At 45.0% G+C, this 23152-nt stretch overlaps 1 long non-coding RNA gene across 1 annotated transcript in view; it reads right to left on the bottom strand.

Moving 5' to 3' along the window:
- The window catches only part of LOC144785304 (uncharacterized), a 222178-nt gene that overhangs the window by 43759 nt on the left and 155267 nt on the right, over positions 1 to 23152 (bottom strand). The window lies entirely within an intron of this gene.

The following is a 23152-nucleotide window of genomic DNA, read 5'->3' as shown; positions in this document are numbered from 1 at the left end:
CAGGAGTTGGCCAGTACCTGCCCTCTGCAGTCAAACAGGACATCATCAGGGGACAATTTATCCAAGGGTGTGCTTCAGCTAAACAAAGAGAACAGATGCTACAGGTTACGAACATGCCGATAAGGAACATTGCGGGACATAATGAGCTGTCAAAGGCGTGATTTTCCCATATGAAAACGGCCTTTCAGAGATTCATTAAGACAGATCTGGTCAATCTCTTCCGACAGAGCCCCAGAAAAGAAAAGCCATACTCCAGTAAACAAAAAGCAACCATCCGCCTATGCGAGTGTTGCAGAGGACATTTTCCACACACAGATGAATGCCCTGCAGACAGAAAGTATGCACTGCATGCGGAAAATGTAATCACTTTAAAAAAGTTTGTCGATCCACCCAAAGCCTAACAAAACAGGCGTTCACACAGTGGAGGCAGCACCAAATGCACAAGATGATAGCAACATGGATGCTGATGAAATAAGTGATCGATTCACGTTATCCCGGCCATAGAGCCAAAATATACACCCACCTGGACCAATCGTAAGTACCAGGTTCACCAACAAAGACAACCCCTCACAGCCCTTATCAACACCGCAGCCTCGATCAATCACATGGCCACTGAGCTGTATCAGACCCTGCTAACACCCCCAACACTACGACCCAAGAAAGTCAAGGTATATGCCTTCAAGAACCATATACCACTACACCTGGCAAGGGTATTTGTGAGGAAACATCAGCGAACCCCAATAGAAACTCACCCGACTCACCTCCAGACTCGCCTCTGTGGTTTTTGCCTCTTCTGGATCCCGATGACATTGACAGGATCTGGAAAACCAAATAAACATTAAGGACAGACTACCCATCGTTTACAAAGGCGGAGAGTGAGGACGTCATGTGGAAGGGCCAATCACCGTTGCAGGAAGGTGGAGAAATAGAAATCCTATGAGACAGGAAGGGGCTCGACAGAGGAAGGAGGAGCAAAACCAGCAATGTGGAAGACGCAGAGGAAGAGAAAGTCGATGTGGAGGACGCTGAGGAGGAGGCAACTGATCAAGATCAACGGGAGACTCCCGGGGACGACGAAGAAACCTACCGTCCCGATTTGAGAGGAGGTGACGCCGAACTCGATTGGATTCCGTACGAGTGGTACGAGGAGTGGTGGTCACATGGGGAGGACGTGCAGGGCCCGCTGCAACTCAGGAGAGTTGCAGCAGTGGCGGTACGTGACTTGGCAAGGGGTGGAGGTGGAGAGTCAGGGGAAGTTGGGAGGGATGTTGAGGATTGACATTTCTCCCTTACCTACTGATTTTCTTTTGTTGAATTTTTTTCTCCCTTTCCTCTTTTCCTGTCTTCCCTGCTTAAATATGGAAAGGGGAAGTGAGAGAGAGTCTGCATGCTGAAAACCAATTTGTGGTCTTGTGTTGTCTATATAAAGAATACTTATTTTTATAAAACCTGTGTTGTGTCCATCTCTAGTGTTTTCACTGTATTACCGTGTGTGTTCACAAATGCTTAACACACTGCCTCTGAGATAAACCTGTCTGCTCGTGCCAAGCTACCAAGGGGGTGAGCAGGGGTTATCCAGTAGTGCAATCCCCTTTCCCTGACTTAGAAGCAAGGGTCCCTATTTGGTCACAGGTGTATACCATTGCCAACTAGAGACCCCCAGTTCTAACACTGGTGGTCAGCGGTGAGGATTTGGACTTGCATTTCTGACTCATATACAGTGATTTATGTACACTACTTGTGAGTGCAGACCATAAACGACCACATACTATTTGGGTAGAATTCTTTTTTCCTTGGACTGTTATTTTCTCTGAGAACTGCCAATTCTTACTGCCATGAGCAGACCAGTGTCTGTTGCATCTATGGATCTAGATTTTGAGGATGAGAGGTTGGAAACCTACAATTTGAAACAGCTCAAGCATCTCTGCAGAAAATGTAAAGTTGCTACCCAAGGCATTTCCAAAAAGGATGACTACCAAAAGGCGCTGAGGGCCCGGGTAAAAGCAAGAAATGCCCCTGAACTGGTGGTGGAGCCAGTTGGGGATGCAGATGGGCAGCTATGATCGGCCAGTGTTTCAAGCTATGGAAGGGATACCATCCCCACCTGGCAGTAGTGTCTCTTCCAAAGACCTGTCCCCCAGAGAGCTGGAAGACAGGGAGAGAAATCGGGCGCACAAAATGGAGATGGCTAATCTCAAGATGGAAGGTCAGAAGGACCTAGAGAATAACAGAATGTCCTTGAAGAGAGAGAGAATAAGATTGGAACATGAGAGAATGTTGAGGGAGTTAGAGATCAAGGCAAAGTGCTTAGAGATCAATCCCTCTGGTGGCAGCGCACCATCTGTGTCTTCAGAAGGCAGGGCATATATTCCTAAGGATGTTATCAAAGATTTCCATAAGCATGAAGATATTGGGCAGTGGTTTGCAGCCTATGAGATAGCAATGTTGGCCCACCGGGTCCCTGAGAAGGATTGGGAAGCGGGGTTGTGGGGCCGCTTTGTGAGTGAAGGGAGGGATACATTGTTAGACCTACCCAGTGAGAATAGTATGTCTTATGCCCACATGAAGGAAGCCCTGATGACAAGGTATGGTTTGATCCCAGAACTCTATAGACAGAGGTTCAGCAATTGTAAGTATCTGGGGGCAACCTCTTGGGTGGAATATGTATCTTTTGCAGAGCTATGGATGGTTGGGTGAAGGGTAGCAAAGTGTATACTTTTGAAGCGCTCTTTGATTTGTTTGCATGGGAGCACTTGCCTGCTAATTGTTTTCCAGAGCTACGCCAGCACCTTATTGATAGCAAGTTAACTAACCCTAGGAAGCTTGTTGAGGAGGCGGACCACTGGGTCAGTACCAGGGTCCACAAGGGTCATGTGGGATTCTCCGCCAAGGGTGGGCAGGGTCCCCAGCAGAAGAGTGGAGGGACAAGGGTAAACAGAGGGAGTTCCAGAAAAGGCCCCAAAGTAATTCCAAAGGGAACCAAGGGAAGGGTTCCCAGCCTCCCCCTGAGAATAGGCAAGAGGCCCGACATCTAAACCTGTTCAGAGGGGCCCCTGTAAGTGCTTTACTTGTGGTCAAGTGGGCCACCGTTGGTATGATGTACAGTGTCCTATGAAGGATTCCAAAGTACCACCATGTGCACAACCCAGTCAGATGGCAAGTGTAGCCCTGGGGGGGCGGGGGGGGGAGGGAGATGGGTGCCCAAGGTGGGTGGAGTCCCGCAGAAATGCCCCTTGTCTCTTTAGGAGGCTTTGTGATGGTCCCTAAAACTCAGCTGCCTGATAACACTAAAAAATACAGGCAGTGGGTGACCATCAATGGCCATAGAGTGGAGGCTCTTAGAGACATCAGAGCCAGCATAAAGCTGCCAGGTGTCACTTGGTGTCTGAAGAGCAGGTGGTCCCCAATGCATTTTTCCCAGTTGTTGCCACTGACAACACAGAGGTGCCACTGCAAGGTGGCTCAGGTTCCCTTCGAGTAAGGGGGGTCCTCAGGTACTCTCCAAGTAGCTGTGAGGTCAGCCAGGCCTGTTGGTTGTCTGTGGGGCAATGATTTAGAAAGCTCCCATTGGGATAAGTTGGAGAAAAAGGCTCATTTAGAGATGTTGGGTCTGCCTGAGTGGGCATGTGTAACCACTCGGTCTATGGCAGCCAGTAAGGGTGTTTAAGAGGTCCTGGAGCCTGAAAGTATGGCCCAGGAACCGGCCTTAAAGAGAAGAAAGAAAAGAGGTAGGGGGCACAGGAAATCAGCCCCCATTGTTCCCACAGTCCTAGAGGAGGCAGACTGAGGGGGATGCCCTGGAACCTACAGGGGAGCAAGTTGCTGAACTGGGGGACCTGCCTGAGCTGACCCATTTGCAGCAAGAAGGAGGACCCTCCAGTGAGGAATTTTCTGCACAGCAGAAGTGCCCTTCTCTTGTGGGTTTGCGGCAACGGGACACAAACCAGGCAGCAGGTGATCAGTCTGGATCACAGTTGCTCTACTGGGAGAACAACCTCCTGTATACAGAGCCTAAGGTTGCTGAGCCTGGGTCAGCCTGTGTGCTGGGGTACCCCAGCGCTTCAGAGCCTTCCTACTGGGGTTGACTCATGATGTGCCTTTAGCTGGACATCTGGGGCAGGACAAGACCTTTGAAAGGTTTGTCACCCACTTTTATTGGCCCCAGATGTTGAAGAGGTCAGATACTCATTGTAGGATTTGTCAAACTTGCCAGGTAAGTGGGAGAAGTAGAAGGAAGCAAAAGGCTCATCTCCAACCTTTCCCTGTAGTCAGTACCCCCTTTGAACTGGTGGGCATTGACATTGTGGGGCCACTGGACCCCAAGGTAGTCATGGGCAACAGGTTTATCCTGGTCTTGGTGGACCATGCTACCCAGTACCCAGAAGCCATCCCGCTTAGGACGGTGACAGCCCCTGTGGTGGGACGTGCACTGATGGGGATTTTCTCCCGTGTGGGGTTCCCCAGAGAGGTCATGTCAGACCATGGTACAAACTTCATATCTAATTATATGAAGTCCCTGTGGCAGGAGTACGGTGTCACATGCAAGTTCACCACTCCTTACCACCCCTAAGGTAATGGGCTGGTTGAGAAATTCAACCGGACCCTTAACGGCATGATTATGGCATGATTATGGGTCTTGAGGAACCTATGAGGCCTAAGTGGGATGTCCTCTTGCCATGCCTTCTTTTTGCTTACCGTGAGGTGCCACAGAAGTCCTTAGGGACCAGATCCTTTGAGCTGCTGTATAGCTACCTGGTAAGAGGACCTTTGAGTCTGGTCAAGGAAGGCTGGGAACAATCTCCCAGGAAACCACCCCAGGATGTATAGTTACATGCTGGCCCTCAAGAACCAGATGCGGCGATTCAGACAGCTCGCTCAGGCAAATCTGGAAGCCAGCCAGGAAGAGATGAAGCGGTGGTACGATCAGAATGCCACTCTGATTGAGCTTCAGCCTGGTCAGAAAGTTTGGGTTATGGCCCCTGTAGAGCCTTGTGTGCTCCAGGACACGTGGACCGGACCATTTGAGGTGGTGGAACGCAAGAGTGATGTCACCTACCTTGTGAACGTGTGGTCTCCTAGGAACCCTTTGCGGGTCCTGCACATTAACCGCCTGAAGCCCCACTTAGAAAGGTCCGAAGTGGGCATGCTCCTAGCGACAGAGGATGGAATGGAAGAGGAGACCGAGCCTCTTCCTGATCTCCTGTCTGCAACAGAGCAAGATGGATCAGTGGATGGTGTCATCCTTTCTGCCACACTGACCCCTGAACAGCAGAATGATTGTCGCCAACTGTTGGGGCAATTATGTGATTTGTTCTCCCTGGTTCCTGGTGTCACTGAGTGGTGCATCCATGATGTGGACACTAGGGACAGTCCTCCTGTTAAGCACAAGGCTTACAGAGTGACTGACAGGGTCAGAGCTTACATCAAGGAGGAGGTCTCCAAGATGTTTGCCTTAGGGGTGATTGAGTCCTCTAACAGCCCTTGGGCCAGCCCAGTGGTCTTGGTCCCAAAGGCTGCTGTGCCTGGTGCCACACATGAACTCCGGTTTTGTGTGGACTACAGAGGACTCTATTCAGTCACCTGGACTGACGCGCACCCCATCCCCAGAGCTGATGAGCTCATTGATCGGTTAGAGGCTGCACGGTTCCTAAAGCACGTTTGATTTTACGCCTGGGTACTGGCAGATCACCTTAACTGATGGGCCCAAAGAGAGATCAGCATTCTCCACACCAGATGGGCACTACCAATTCCGGGTTATGCCCTTTGGGATGAAGAATGCTCCTGCCACCTTTCAGAGGTTGGTCAACCAGGTGTTGGCTGGACTGGAGGATTTCAGTGCCACCTACCTGGATGACATTGCAGTGTTCAGCGCCAGTTGGGAAGAACATCTGTGCCACTTCTGGGAAGTGTTGATGGCACTGCGCAAGGCAGACCTCATGATCAAGGTGAGTAAGTGCCAGAATGGGCAGGGTTCCGTGGTGTACTTGTGGCACCAGGTGGGGAGTGGCCAGGTGGCGCCCCTACAACCCAAGATTGATACCATCCTGGCATGGGAACCCCCAAAGACCCAGACACATGTGAGAGCCTTTTTTAGGACTCACAGGGTACTACAGGAGGTTTGTCAAGGGGTATGGCAACATTGTTGCCCCTTGGCTGAGCTGACTTCCAGGAAGTAGCCCAAGAAAGTGAACTGGACTGACACCTGTCAGAAGGCTTTTGACGCCCTGAAGACTGCCATGTGCAAAATTACGTGCTTCCAGGCGCCCAACTTCTCAAAGAAATTTTTTGTCCAAACAGACGCTTCAGAGCATGGTGTGGGGGCTATTCTTTCACAGATTAATGAGAAGGGCATAGACCAACCTGTAGCCTTCATCAGTAGGAGGTTACCTCCACGGGAACAGAGGTGGAGTGCGATTGAACGTGAGGCATTTGCTGTGGTCTGAGCACTGAAGAAGTTGAGACCATACCTGTTTGGGACTCACTTCTGGGTTCAGACAGACCACAGGCCCCTCAGATGGTTGATGCAGATGAGGGGTGAGAACCCAAAGTTGTTGAGGTGGTCATTTTCCTACAGGGGATGGACTTTACGGTGGAACACCACCCTGGTACAGAACACGCCAATGCTGATGATCTGTCCAGATTTTTCTGCCTTAGTGAAGAGAACTCCCAAGGGAAAGGGTAGTTCTCCCCACATTTCAGCTGGAAGGGACACGTGTTAGACCTGGTACCAATGGCGTGAGTCTCCCTTCCATTTTTCACTGATTGCCTCCTCTGTTTTTGATATGTTTTGCTGGTTTAGATGCTTTTGGCACTGTGGCACTGCTATTCAGTGCCACAGTGCAAGTGCTCCCTATGTTAAATTGATATATTGATTAGTGACTCCATGATTGGGTTATTCGATTTACTTGTCAGACCCTAGTACAGTGCACCATGTGTGCCCAGGGCCTGTGAATCAAATGCTGCGGGTGGGCTTGCAGCACTGATTGTGCCCCCTACAGAAGCAGCTTGTAAAGTCTGTCTCAGGCCTGCCATTGCAGAGCCTGTGTGCAGTCTATTACTGCCATGTTGACTTGGCAAGTGTACCCACTTGCCAGTCCCTAAACATTCCCTTTTCTATATTTTAGTCACCCATAAGGTAGGCCCTAGGGCCGGGTGCATTGTATGCAAAAGGTAGGTCATGCCCTGATGTGTGTGGCATGACCTGGTAGTAAATTACAGCCTATTTCGTTTTTCACTATTGCAAGGCTACCTGTCCCCTTAGGCCAGAATAGGCTGTTTGATTATAACAACTTATAATTGTAACTGACCCAGGGAACATGGTAAAAATTTGAATTTAGTATGCCTGAACTCTGAATGATAAAATACTTCTTTAGTGAAGTTGGTTTTAGCATTCTTCGTTTGAAAAGACCACTTTTAGAAAGTAGGTATTTTCTTGCCTAACCATCCAGCCTGCCTCTGCTAGCTTGTGTATTGTGTGTCTGGTTTGTGAGTGACAGGGGCTGGGGTGGCTCCAGGAGACAGGGTGAGTCAGCACAAGGCTGAACAGACCTACTTGCATATAGATGGGTGGGAGGAGTAGCACCTGGGACTGAATATGACTGTGCCTGCCTTCCACAATGCTGGCTCCACCTCCTGTAGTTTGTCTGATGACCCTGGCCCACCCTGCCAAAGGAAAGAAGGAGTCCTGTAAACAAAGTGCTCCAGGACTGTACAGGACTGGTTTGGACTAGGTACAGGCCCCTCTGCCTTCAGAGGACAAAGGATTTTGCAGTATAAATATGGGGACCCAGACCCCAAGACTTTAGATCACTTCTGGAACAACAAGACAAACCTCTGCCAAGGAGAAGAACCAAGGGAGCTGTAGGAGTTGGACTGCCCCCCTGCCAGTGTGCTGTGTTGCTGTGTTGGCCTACTGTGGTATCGACAGTGCCAAGGAGAGGAGAAGGAACTTTCAAAGAACGTTCATCATCTTGCAGAATATTATTCCAAGGGCATGAACTTGTGCTTGCCTCCTGCTGAAGCCTCAGGGACAAAAGACTTCACCACCAGCTCCCCTCTGAATTTCCTTGCTGGGAATTCTGTCTGCAGAAATCTGCATGTTGCTGGGAGCTGGAAGCGGGACTCAACGAGAAGAAGCATGTCGCAGTCACAACTGTTGCTGTTGCATCACCGGAGAAGAGTGTTGCCACCGCAGAGGTCGCCGCTGCATCACCAGAGAAGCGTGCCTTCATCAAAGCTGTTACCCGACGTATCACCGGAGAAGTTTGTCACCGCCGCAGAAGTCGCCATCGCATCACCGCAGAAGCATGTCGCAGGGCCTGTCGTGGCTCCAAAGCCACAGTGTTTGCTGCACAGCCGCCAGGCGTGCTCGCATCGTTTTTCACGTTGTCGCATCAAGGGAGCTATCTTATAGCATTGTACCGGATTGTCGCATCGCATCGAGGCGCCATCTTGCCGCATCGTAACCGGAACGCAGTACGAGAATAAACGCATCGTCTCCTCTCCGGTAAGGGCCAAGACGCATCCCATACTCTGCACAAGCATTGCGGCATGACGCATCATCTCCCCCGAAGCAAGGAACCAACGCATCTCCACCCCTGTGAACCTTTTGTTTGTTTTGTGTTACACATCCAGGTACTTTTGTGAGAAACGTGTCGCATTTATCATCAACTTGAACTAAGTGATTTCTACCATCTTTAAGTCTATTTTGAGTACAATATCGTGGACTTTTGTTGTTTGGTGTCTTGTGTTAAGTCTATATAAAGAATACCTATTTTTATAAAGCCTGTGTTGTGTCCATCTGTAGTGTTTTCACTGTATTACTGTGTGTGTTCACAAATGCTTAACACACTGCTTCTGACATAAGCCTATCTGCTTGTGCCAAGCAACCAAGGGGGTGAGCAGTGGTTATCCAGTAGTGTAATCCTCTTTCCCTGACTTAGAAGCAAGGGTCCCTATTTGGTCAAAGGTGTATTCCATTGCCAACTAGAGACCCCCAGATCTAACACCCAGCCATCCCACCACCTGCACAAAGAAACCAGACCCCAATGTTAGAAATTAGCGGTGCCTCATTTGGTATTACTCCTAAGGGGGAAAATAGGATTTCCTACCAATAAGTTAAAACAAGCATTTGCAATACAATAGGTCTCGCTTATATGAGAGTTAGCGCTATCGACATTTTAAATGACAATGCCGTTCATTTATCTGTTTTAAAAACAACACATAAATACAAGGCATTGTCGTTTACGATGCCAATAGTTTAAAATTTAAAAAGCAGTAGGAGAGAGCTTGTCCTGCCTGCAACAGCAGGCAGGACAAGGCTATTTGAGAAAATAGTGCTCGGAGGCTGTAATTAAAGCCTACTGAGCAACATACGTAACACGGTGTGTCGCCATGGGAAGTTACAAACTGAAACATGGCGGTACTAAGGAGGGACTACTAAGCCTTTTGACCAATGAACAGCCACAAGTTACAGTGGACAATGGCACCAGCCAATGAAAAATGTGGGCGGAGATTGTGTGGAGCTTCAAGTCCCTACCTCAGTACTGTATGCCTCGCAAAGCAGCGCATGCGCTGCCCAGGCTCAACCTAAAAAGTAAAAAACACAAAAGGGTCTCTGAATACGAATGCTAGGAGAGGGAGGCAGGGAAAAACTCTGAAATCAAGAACAGGAGAACCCCCCCTAGGTCAAAATATAAAAAAAAGGCAAACGCTCTGAAATTCAAAACATAATCATTGTCCCACACAAGGCTAATTTATTTGAAAATCATACGTCTATTTTAAAAGGCCTCATCCCACAAAGCAGTCAGACAAAGGGGCTAAGTTGTCTTTATTGTTCCACGTTAACTCCCAAAGGGACAAACAAAAATATCCTTAAAAACTGAGTAGCCCAGTCTTATGTGAACCAGACTGCACAATGGCACAATTGTGCCCACTGTGGAGAGAACAACTCAGAAGTGGATAGATGCTGCATGGGTGCTTGTCCACAATCACGCTACCACAGGTCAGCAGCAGTTAAGTGGGTATTTGTAGGTGCATGTATTCTGACTTTAGACTCACTGTATTCAGAGACTTTGGCTAAAAAAAAGAAAAGAAAAAGATGTCATTCTGATTCTCTATTATGGTTATTTATTTATTTATTTATTTATTTATTGTACACAAGAACTAGAACTTCTCAGTCTGTGCATGGGGTCCCTTAACATTTTCAACAATAACATTTTCATTTTAAAAAGGAGTTTTGTAAAGTAAAAATGACTATTCCGACCAAGCGAGTATGATGCACGATTCGGACAGCCGCTTTGCCTCGTCTCCGCGAGACGAAACGGCAGTCGGTAATTGTACTTGGGGGGGTGGGCTGTAGCAGGCCCCCTTCACCAGGGGCCCTCCAAATCTCTCACAGAGGTGTGTGCATGGGTCCCCCAAGTCAGGCATGCACAGCCTGGTGGGCACCATGGGGAGCCCACCACAGAGTTTACGCTTTTCCCCACCCACCCTTTTTATGCTATAGGAGCCTGTTGCACGGAGCAGAGAGACACACGCTCTTCTGCTCTGAAGTATCCCGGGAGCAGTCTCATTGATATCCAGGCATCGCTAGATCTTCGCCACTGGATGGAAGACACTTATACAAACATTTAGACTGAGCCACAGCCCATCACGCTATAGACACACAAGGTGTTCGGCCTGGCTCCCCCATCTCCAGCCCTCAGACACACCCCTTTGGCACTCGCTATTACTGCCTGTGAATATTTTCCTTGACTGTGCTCATGGTGACACTCTTTCCACAATAGGCATTGCAGATCATCCTTCAGGTGTCCCTACACTTTTAGGTCCTGAAGAGACCCTATATTGCACACAGAGTCGAAACACCGTTGACTGTTAACAAAAGCGAACCATTATACAGCACTTCTCATTGTATAAAGTGCGGATTTACACAATGTATACCTCCTAATAGTCGTTTTTATGTTTTTAAAGAAACCTTGTACATATGTCACGAAATATGTCACCATTAGTTTAGGTTCCAAAATTTCACTGGGACACCCCTCACTAATGTTTAACGATTATATTGAAACTAAGTGTGCTAATTCTTTCTTTTTGAAATACCATATATGTAATGTTGTGTCTTTCCACTCTGCATAAATAATTGTTTATACCAATCAAAATCCATGGTGTGTTCGGCTTGCTCTCTTTTTGACATCAACTTAACCCTGAAAATTGCCATTCCGCAGGCTTTATTATTAAAAATAAGCTCTTATTAGTCCACAGGAGCCATTGTTCTTTTTCTAACACTTGAATCGCCCTGGGCTCCTTGTGAGTAGGGTTCCCTTGTTCTTTGTTCTCGGTCCTTAATCATGGTGGCACAGAAAGCAAAACAGCCAGAGGCCATGCGAATCTGTGTGGACATGAGATTACCAAACCTAGCCGTCCAGAGGGAATGAAACCATGGGCGGCTTGTCCGTTGGAGCGGAGGAGCTCCACCCCACTTAAATTCACACCAAAGACCCGAGATGAAAAAGAAAATGGTAACTTATTGCCATTTTATTTTCCATCCCCCGTCCCGAACAGAGTGTCAGGACGGGGGGCAGGCCGCTGCTGAGTGACAGCAGTAGGGAGAATGGGCTTGCTATGCACTTTTCAAAGTGCAAAAACCCCTTTGGCCGGCCGTCCTGCGATGGCCAGCAAGACATGCGCAATTTGAAACCTCTAACCCAGCTGTCTTAAGGCAGCTGGGCTAGAGTAAGTGCAGGCCTCCTGGGCACTGGGGAGCTCCAAGTGAGGCCGCTTCCTCCAATCAAGGTGCTGCTATCAGCGTGAAAGCACCACCAGGATTGGTTAAATGATCTGCAGCATCCAGTTCCTAGGGGCGTCAGCGAAAGAAGAGCTCCAGAGCCGAAGACGTCGTTCGGTAAGTCTTTTTAATTTAATTTTGTGTGCACTTCCATCCACCCCCACGGTAGATGCCAGCCGCCACTGTCCCATACATTCATTATCGTAGCTACTGGTGTCCTTAAATATACGTTAGGTGATCTGTGCTCCCGTCCTGGCCAAATAATATTCCATAATGGTCTGCCTGTAATTGAGTGCTGAATGAGCACCCAAGGTATGTCTGATTCTTCTCTAGACCTTTGTGTAAGAATCCTGAGTTGAGCTGCTTCATAATACTTCCTTAAACTGACAAGTGCCATACTGTATTAGTTGTACAGCAAGTCTCAGTTCAGCCTTATTCCATATGAACTGTGTTATCTGTCTTTGTAATTGGGCTAAGAATGTGCAATTTACAGGGGTTGGGCAGTGCTTGAAAACAGTAAAGAAACCTGAGTAAAATATTAATTTTAACAACTTAAATTCTTCTCGTCCAGGAAATATAAAGTTGCGCCTATCATATCAAGTCTTTATTAAATATATTAGTGGAGGATAATTTGCCTTGTAGAAATCTTGTAATTTGGGGGTTATTATAAAACCCATGTATTTAATATTTCCCGTTGCCCTCTTAATGAGAAGAGAAGCCTCAAGGTGCCCCCATTGCTTTGTTGCCCTTTGATAAGCTGAGAATGTCTGATTCCTCCAAGTTTATCTTACCACCCGACACTGCTTCAAACTCAGCTTGTTGGAGGGTCACTATGGGAAGAGAGCGTTCCAGAGAGTATAGAGTAAGAAGGATATTATATTAAAAAAAGGTGATCTTATACTCGCCTGAGCTAAATATAATCCCTTTGATATCTCAGGAACTTCGAATCATACATTCAAACAGTTCTATGGTCAATGCAAATAGCAAAGGAGACAAAGGGCATCCTATCTGGTCCCTCTTTCCAGGATTTTTGATCATAATAGCCCTTTATTAAACTAGATCCTCGCCTTGGGGGAGGTTATAATTTGTTAATATCATCTTTACCATCTGTAGCATGACATTAGTTACAAAGATCTAACCCACCCAGTCAAAAGCTTTCCTTGGGACAAGATACAGGAAAAAGACTGTGACTTTTCTTTTTGCCTATATGTTCGTCCACGTGAGTTGGCCTGCGGATGTTGTCATGTTCCTGCCTTCCACCCACAAAGATGGTCTAATCGAAGTCAGTTAATTAGGGCAGAATCTGATCTGTTCTTGTTGCCACTATTTCTTAATATAGCTTTATGTCTCTATTACAAAGGGTAATTGGTCTACACTAGGAACACATTTTTTTTATCACTGCCTTATTTGGGAATTACCTTAATGACTGCCTCCTGCACAACAAACTGAAAGTTCACCTAATTCTGCACAATGGTTTAACAGAGTAGTTTCGAAGCCAGTTTAGTCATACATTTTGTAAAAAGTGCCTATAAACCTGCGTGGCCTGGGAGCCTTATTAAGGTCATGCACAATTATCACTTTAATAGCTTCTTCCTCTTTAATTGGTGCCTCAAGGTTGTCCATCTGAGTGGGCTTCATTTTAGATAGGTGTGCGATTTTAATATAGTCCCGTTAACGTGTGATTGAGTACTCTGCCCTGTGGTGTAGAAAAGTGTAATATTTATGGAATTCTTCTAATTTATCCTCTTCCCTTACCAAAGCTGTTCCATTTGCTGATTTCCTTAATGTATTCTCTCTTTCTCTTAATACTAAGTAGTCTAGCCAATGGAGCTCCCACCTTGTCCATAGCTGCCAAGGCTTCAGTTTGCTATGTGTGACATTTTCATAATTTCGGAGTAATTATAAGTGACATTTCAACCACTATGAGTGACACTTTCTAGCGAGCAAAATCAAACAATGAAGATGAAGGAACATATAAATACCAGAACTTACACCCATTTGAGCAACAGACTCTAAGAAGGTTTTTAAACGCTGCAAAGCACCAGAGATGGAAGGACACATCACTAACCTAGTGCTCTTGTACAGTGGCGTAACAAAACTTGAGGGGGCCCCCAGCAAAGTACATGGAGGGGGCCCCCCATTCTCTGCGCCAGTCAAGAGCTCTCAGGCCAGCAACCCGCCATACTGCAGGGGCTCACCCCAGCCATAAAAAAAGGATTCTGGTTCCTCCATTGGTCACATCCGCCCTCTCATCGGGTGATTTACATACATCAGTAAATACTGCTGCTGCTGCACCCTCCAGCAAAGTTACATAACACTGCATCTAGCTGGCCCACCTAACACATCTTCCTACTTGATGACCCACCTTCAAGCAAAGCTCGCTCAGTTAACCACCTCCAAACACAGATAACTGCCTTCATGCCTGCTTCTAACGCATTCATTACACTCTACTCTCACCCCTATGAAACCCGCAGTTATGCTTTTCCGCCCGCCTTTAAAAGTACCCCTTGGATGCCACTGAGAACCTGCTGTTAAAGATTGCAGCGATTTGTTAGCCATTTTTGTACTTGGTAGCCATTTTAGTTAGCCATGTGCTCACCATGTGCTGTTTCCCTCTTCAGAGCCTTGCACATGCTCAGAGAGGCCTAGCTAGTAGAATGCACCTGCTCCTCTTATATAACTGTCAGGCTATTTGTACTGTTGTATGGGGAAGTAACTCTCCTCCCACTTTGTTGAGCAAGCAGATCTTGCATGCCCATATTAGGCATTTTGCATGCTCACATGAGCCAGGACCTCCCCTTGGTTTTATGCTGACTATGTAACCCTAAGCATAAATAAGGCCCCTGTTTTCTGTACTCCTTAGACTGTCTCATACAGTTTCTGAGGGTACTGTGTGACGTAGTCTCCCTCATCTGAGGTTAATACATGAATTCTTTTTATATTTCAGCTTCTGTGCCAATTTCTTCTTTGTTGGTTTAAAAGGACCAGGTATCAGTGAGACCCCTGAGAAGGTTTCTATTTTTCTTCAAATGGTGCTCCAACATGGACCTCATCAGAGAAAGTGGCTATCCAAGGGAGTGATCTTGTCAGGAGACAGGACTCTACTAAGGAGGTACTCTGTGCACGGAGATTCTGGGGATTCTCTGTCTCTGCAGCCCAGTATATTTCTGGTCTTCCTGATTTTGATCATCCACATGTTTACCACTCCTGACTGAGAACCTTTTTGGCGTGAGTATTCTAAAAACGACCGTTAGGTTATTTAGAGCTTGGCAGTTAGAATCTGGAAACCAGCGATTGGTAAGGTTTGTTTTGATGCGACACTTGCTGTTGGTGTGATACCAGGGATTGGTAAGATTGTTTGATGCAGCTTACTGTTGGTTTTGTATTTGGATTGGCCAATTTGGGGATTTTAGGATTTGGAAATATATGAATTGCAATTTGTGTAGGCAGGTAATGAGGAGACCGATTGAGGGCCTGTGGGATTCAAGGAAAGGCTCTTAAAATCTTGCAAGCCTTCCTATCCAGCAGGACCCAGACGGGGGAAACATCCTTTACAACGCAACTTTTACCACGCAGTGCCTTTACGACGGAACTTTTACAACGCAAACCATTACAACGCATTGCGCTGGGGGGCGCTCTAGGATAGGGAATAAGTTTAATTTACTGTCCAACACCTTCACTAGTGTCCACGGGGACTGGAGTTGGAATAGTAAATGAAACTATTCACTATCCAGCACCCCAAAGCGCTATGCATTGTAAAGGTTTTCGTTGTACAAACCGCGTTGTAAAGGCATGCGATGTAAAAGTATGCGTTGTAACGTCATACATCCCCCAGACGGTGGCCCTGGGGGACTTCGAAACAGATCCATTTGTGCTCTCCTGCAGAGTTCCGCAGGGGTCATCCCTGAGCCCGACCCTTTTTAACGTGTATGTCTCTACCCTAGCGCCAGTGATCAGATCCTTCGGCTTTAACCTTACATCCTACGCTGACGACACACAGATTGTGGTGTCGCTGCGTCCGGGTGAAATGGATAGCACGGCAGATAGGTTCAGATGCTGCATGCGGGAGGTGAGCAACTGGATGGCAGGAAACTGCCTTAAGCTCAATTCAGCAAAAACAGAAGTGCTGCTGTTTGGGTCCAGAGCCAACTTCTGGTCCCCCCGATGGTGGCCAGAGGAAATGGGGAATCCTCCCTCTCCGGTTGCTAAGGTAAAAAACCTGGGTGTACTGATGGATGATTCACTGTCCTTCAGGCTACAAATCAACGCTTTGGCTTCAGCTACTCACTATGTGCTCAAAACTATTTGGAAAATCTTGCAGTTTCTTCCGGATGAACACAGGAAGATAGTAGTAACAGGACTGGTGATGTCCCGATTAGATTACTGCAACGGCTTGCTGCTGAACGCCCAACAGGGGCTGTTGGATAAACTTAAAATCTTGCAGAATGCAGCAGCCCGTCTGATTACGGGCACACCCAAGTTCGCCTCAGTAGCACAGTATCTTGTGAAATTACACTGGCTACCAGTACGTAAAAGAATAGTTTTTAAGACGCTCTGCGTGATCTTTAAGGCTCAGCACGGCCTAGGCCCCCAATGCATGACATCTCTCTTCCAGTGGTATAATCCGGTGAGATCTCTAAGGTCAGCTGAGCAGCGGCTGTTTGTAGTCCCAAGAGTGAGGAAAGCCCGCTGGGGAGGCAGAAGTCTATCCCTGGGAGCTGCGAAGGCATGGAATGCGCTGCCTTCGAGCCTCAGACAGATTTCCGATCTGCTGTTATTCAGGAGAGCCCTTAAGACTTGGCTCTTTACACACTAATTCCCCTGCTCATGCTCATGCTCACTAGTGATCACTCAGCGCCAGGACACCTTCGGGTAACAGTGCGATTTACAAAGTATAAGATTTGAGCGGCACAACGTACAAGCGTACTTTAAGTGCTACTTTGCGTATAATATTTGCATATGTTGCAATATTTTTGGCTTGCCTGTTTCAAGCACACATCGAAGAATGTGTTGCTTTTTGGAGGTACCATAGTGTGATGTGAAGTGAATTAGCCGGCTCCCCTAGAGGGAATACCTAAATAGGTTTAGGTATAAAAACATATTTCTTCCCTGGTGACTTATCCCCATGGAATTAAAATATGAACATAAAACAAACAAGGATCCTAGTCTGCGCACTTTTAAAAATGGAGATATGCAGAGTGATTTTTTGGTTTTCTGACAGCCAAAGCTAGTGAATTTAGTGTATTTTGGCTTCTTGAAAATAAAACAGTCTGTTGGGCTGTTTTGTGCAGTCTTTTGGAATACTATTGAGAAGCTCTTCTTGTAAATATGACTTACAACTAGTATTTACAAATGGTTCAGTTTAAATACAGTCTGTGGGCTGTCCTTTGTTTCTAAGTGTTGATCTGTGGGTTAAATGTGTGTTTAAATGTCTATGTGGTTCATGGCTTCAAATTAGTGGTACTTCTGTGAGTAAATAGCGATTGCGCTCTTTGTGTAATAATGGCTAGCCTTAAGCGCGTTGTATTATGTGTTCTGAGTGTATGACCCTCTTCTGTATATGTCTGGAATGAGCTCAATCTGTTTGTTTGTGTTTTTTTGCTGTCATCAGTCTGTTATGCTAAATGTCATTTAATTAATATTAATTAAATAAAAATCCAGAAATGAACCATATGATATGCTAAATAACTACATGTTACTATTAAATTGATAGAGTAAGCAATTATGCATATGTACAAACGGCCACAATGCTAAAAAGATGAAATTAGAATTCATATTAAATAGGAATAAAATAGGCCTCAAAAACGAAATTGTGTGTTTTGCAATCAATAAACTGAATTATAACAGCATTTTCCTTAGATACATTGTGTTAGATATTAACAGGCAAACACATCATCTGAGTAAATTGGATGTTACTGACCTAAACACACATTATAGAACTACATTGAAATACCTCAGTTTTAAATAGATTGTCACCGTACTTAAATTTCAACACTAAAAAAAGCTTTCCAACAGCTGTGTTTTAACTGCCACTGAGAAACAGCTGTCGTTTTGACTGTAGGCCACAGAGAGAAAGGGATGCTGACTCAGCTAGGATTTTGTCAGTGCAAACACGGTGTAAAATCCTGCATTTCAGACTGCTGTTTAAAAAAGTTACAAAAATCAGGTTCATTATTTTGGATAACAGGAAATCATTTAAAGTAAGGATTTCCTTTCTTAAAGCCTTTTTACATAAGCACATTCATGGTTCTAATGTTAAATAATGACTGTCCTTTTAAAAAGTGGCACAAAAATGTTCATGTTTCAAGTTAGGCTTCTGTGCTTAGGCTTATGAATGAATGCATCTAAATATGATAGGCAAGGAATAAAGCTTGCATTTCATATGTGGAATTATCAATATGATTGGTTTTATTTAAAAAAAAATATGAAAAAAATAAAAAAATAAGTGCTTTTAAATGTGTTTTTTAATATTTATAAAGCTTAATACTCATACTGTGACCTCCTAGCATCAAAATTTAATTTAAGTTGTGTTGTACCGCATAATAAGGAGATTTGCATATGAAATATCACTCTGCACAGGCGTAAAAGACTCCTTTTTATAAGGGTATACATGAGATATTTCCAATGCCCCATCTCTGGAATGTATAGAGAACATTCTGAGGATGACTATTATGCAAAAATATTATAGGATATTCATTTTTAAGTGCCCCAAATATCAAAGTCGAAATTGGGTAAAATTCACTATTTAAAAACAAATTCTGCCACTCAGATCAGCTTTTAAACTGCCTTAGGCTTCAGTAAATGCACACATTTAGGTATAACACAAACAGATGACTTCTATATTGCTAGCAAAGTATACTGCACACTGCTTATAATTGAAAATATGTATCACAAACCAGCAGAAGTTATTCTCTTAACTCTAAACTGACAAACAGGGGAATGGGTCTATTTTTCAGCTCTGTCTCTAGGGTGACTTTGAATTAGGGAAAGCCGCATGGAAACCCTTGCACACAGAATAGGACAGCTGGGAAGGGTTAAAGGTCCAGTTCTATATTTAGAAGCCTGGCAGGGCTCCCAGAGCAAGGTTTGGTTTGACATTTTGACCTCTGAAACTTTTTGAATGACAGGGGAGAAAATAAGTTTTACTTTTTTTTTGGCAAAAGCAAGCACTTTATGCACTCATATGATAAAAAACTACATAATGGTATATGTGAACTTTGATTAACAGAAAGTTTTGCCATATATATAACAGCACTAATGCTTTTAGTATGAGGATTACTGTACAAAAGCTGAGGCAATGAAATTTAGTTTGACTTCATGTGCCCTCATGTTACACTTGTACATTTGTTAAAGGGTTTGGCGGTTGGGTATTCGTGTTTTTTAGTTCTTTCAAAAGTGCTATGTACCTTCTATAACTTTGTTTATGCCCAGTTGCTACAAATAGGGGTTGATAGTGTTGACAGAAGTGAAACCTGTTTCAGATTTCCTACTGTCAAAATGGAGGAAGGAGGCTGGCTCACCTACAAATTAAGGGTAGGCAAAATGTATGTTTCTCTCTCTTTTTCTCAATTTTTTTTGTCCTGATATTTCGCCCTTGGTAACCAACTAGTAGCATGTGGAGATGACCTTACTGTCTCAGATAAACTGGATGGAGCTCCGAGAGGGGCCGCCCTAATTGCCCCACAGTAAGTAGTGCCATAATCCAACTAAGCCACATTGGACCAAACGTCCGGGACACATGCTGCGTTCATATACCCAGTCTTATATCGATTTCAACTTTATTGGGTATAGTCAAGTATAAGAGAAGGTGACAAGCAGCGTAATCATTGGACCTTGGGGAAAAAAACCCCCAAAAAAAACCAAGATCAAGTTAAAACCCATTACCAATTTAATAGTCTCCAGAAGTATCTCTTGCTTAGGTTTCCTGATCTTAAAAGGTCCAACTTTGATGTTTGTAGCACAGACATGCACCAATCAAGCAAGGTAGGAGGTAAAGGATCTTTCCATTTCTTACATATTTCTCTCCTAGCCAACAAAATACAAAAAAAAGTAGATCTTTTGCTGGCCCATGAAACTCTGGAGAAATATCAAAAATAACAAGAACAGAACATAATGTTAGTTGGGATCCCAGAGAGGTGGATAACGATATAGAAACTGAATTCCAGAACGGTGATAAGAGTGGGCAGTCCAAGAACATGTGTATATCCGAAGCTTCTGCCAAGCCACATCTAGGGCATAAAACAGGCAAATTGTCCGAAAACTTCGACAAACGTTGGGGCGAATAGTAGGCCCTATGTAATGTAAACAAGTGGTTTCGGCATAACCAAGATGGTTTCACAATGTTCCACATGATCTTGAAAGATTCGAACCACATATTCTCCACACTGATATTCGTAATATGTGTGGACCACAACAGATCTGGTAACTGGAACTCAGCCTCTGCTTCATCCAGTAAGAGATTGTACCAGAGTGAAACCTCTTTCTTGAATGGAGGCTTATCTGTTAGGAGGGACACTAGTGTACTGTCCCCTCCCAGCTGAAATCTACCTTTAACAGAAATCTGTGAATGTGCCCAGCTTTGTATTTGAAGGTATTTGAACCTGGAGAACCGAGTCCCTATTTTTAAACTCAATATCTCCCACGGCAGTAGGCTACCATCAACAAAGATATCCCCCCAAACTACCAATCCTGCCTCTCGTAGTGGTACTGCAAGGCTATCCAAGAGCTAGCTCGGTGAATCAGGTGAGTTCCATATTGGAGCCTTACAGGAGTAGTAGTCGATTCTAATGGTACACCTAAATTTAGCCCATGTTCTACATGAATCTCTAAGCACCTTCAGTTTTATTTTCTTTAAAAACTTGGGATCCCCAAACTTAAACAAAAATTCATGATCGGCAACCTTTTCCCCTCTGAGTAATGCAGCAAAAATGTGCCCACAGCCCAAGTTTATCGGGGATTTTAACAACATCCTAACATGGGACATCTGAAAGGCCCACCCATAAAGCTGTAGATCAGGCGCCGCCAGACCTCCCTTCTCTCTACGCCGCCTGATCTTCTTCCAAGCAATTCTCGGGTTACGATTGTTCCAAATAAAAGAACGAAGATCGCTTTGAAGCTTAGCTATCATCGTGGGATCAAAAAAAAGGGGAATGGTGTTGAATAAGAATGTAACCTTGGGTAAGATCGTCATTTTGACTAAATTAAATCTACCCAGTAAAGATAGTGGAAGTGTAGACCATGATTTCATTAGCCTACGACATTCTTTGGCAATAAGCGAGAAATTTGCTGGAACTATCTCGTCTATGTCTTTATATATATTTAGACCCAAATAACGAACGACTGGACTTATCTGGGCCCCTGCCACGGGCTCAGGGTCATTCCAGACCATTATGTCTGTCTTGGCAGCATTAACTTCGTAACCTGATACGGCTCCAAACTCCTTAGCCAACGTAATTACTGCCGCAAATGCCGACCGTAACTCAGATGTAAAAATAAGAACATCATCCGCATATAAGGCTACCTTCCTCTCCCATCCCTCAAACACAAAAGACTTGATGTTAACATTGTCTCGGATCTTTTGAGCAAAAGGCTCTATATGAAAATCAAATAAGAGGGGGGAGAGGGGGCAGCCTTGGCGGGTACCCCTAGTGATGTTAAATGGGTCTTATAGTTCTCCGTTGACGAGTATAGATGCTGACGGATTCTTATACAAGAGTTTGACTGCGCGCCTGAATTTTTTGCCAAAGTTAAATTTTCCCAAGACCTCCGATAGGTACACCCAATTAACTCTATCGAAGGCCTTGGTGGCATCCAAGGTCATTACTGCCAGAGGAAGTGATGCCACCGTCGCCATATCGATAGCACCTATAAGATCATAGGTCAACTCGTACAGCTGACACCCCCTTACAAAGCCCTTTTGGTCTGTATGCAAGATGTTTGTTGCTACTGCCCCCAACCTATTTGCAAGTACAGATGTAAAGATTTTATAATCTGTATTTAAAATGGAAATTGGTCTGTAAGACCCACAGCTTATTGCTGATTTTCCTGGTTTTAGAATCAATGTGATTGAAGCATTGTCCCACGATTTAGGAGGGGGCATCCCTTCGAGGAGGATCTTGTTAAACAGCTCAGTCAGAAAGGGAATAATAGTTGAAATCAGAGCTTTATATATTTCAGATGGCATACCATCCGGGCCTGATGCCCTACCTTTTTTACTACTGGCTACAGCTAACCTGACCTCCTCCTGTGAAATCGAATCTTCTAGTTTGTTACTCTGTTCTAATGTCAGAGCAGGAAGAGAGACACCCGCCAGCCAATCTTCAGCCTGCTTTGGCTCGACGTTATTATCTTCACAGTAAATTTCACTGAAGAAGTCACGGAGCGTTCTCCTAATATCAACATCGGTAGAGAATGTAATTCCACCAGTCGTAATTGCGTTAATATTATTACGGACTAGCTCGGTCTTCGTTTTCCATGCCAGCAGTTTACTGGCACCTTCGCCATACTCAAAATGTGCCAGTTTACTGGCTTCCCATCTCTCTAGGACCCTAGCATTAAATACTGAGCTTAGCTCTCCTTTCAAGATGGTCACTTTATTCTGCCTCTCATGTACTATGGATGAGCAGGCATCAGGGTGCCTAGCAATGTCTGTTTGAAGATTAGCCAACTCTAATTCTAATGAGGCCACTGCTTCTCTGTATATTTTATGCTTATATAAAGCTTTGTTATTTATCTGGCCCCTTAAGAATGCCTTAAATTCATCCCATGTAACACCTGGAGAGGCAGACCCTATATTTTTGTCCAGGAAAAACTGGGCCTCTACCTTGAGGGCATCAATGATATTAGTTGAGGATAATAGCGATCGATCAAATGACCAATTACTTGATCGAGTTTTGGGAAACCCTTCCAAATCTAAAAGAATCGCCGCATGGTCTGAAAGATGAAAAGGTAGATGAGATACCGATTTAACCAGGTGGACTAAGGATTGACTAATCAGAATAAAATCAATTCGAGACTGATGATGAAATCTATAGTTTCAAAATGTGATTCCTCTTTGTAGTCTGTGCATTGTTCTCCAGATGTCATTATATCCTAACTGCTTCATGTTATCTTGCAGGTAAGACCTAGTTTTGGACAGAACTTTAGCTCTATTAGAAGGTGATTTATCCACTAAAGGATCCAGGACTATGTTGAAATCACCTGCTAAGATAACTGGTTCAGGAAACAAATACAAATGTGAGAAAAGGACCTTCAATGTCGATGGATCGTCCTGATTAGGGCCATAGTATCCCACTATGGTGATAGGGGACCCATGTATTATAACTGAGACTATTGCCCATCGACCTCCTGGGTCTACGAGTTTAGAAA

The sequence above is a fragment of the Lissotriton helveticus genome, chromosome 10, assembly GCF_964261635.1.
Source record: "Lissotriton helveticus chromosome 10, aLisHel1.1, whole genome shotgun sequence".
NCBI lineage: Eukaryota > Metazoa > Chordata > Amphibia > Caudata > Salamandridae > Lissotriton > Lissotriton helveticus.
Note: the sequence above shows the minus strand (reverse complement) of the source record. Positions and strands in the feature narration are given on the sequence as shown.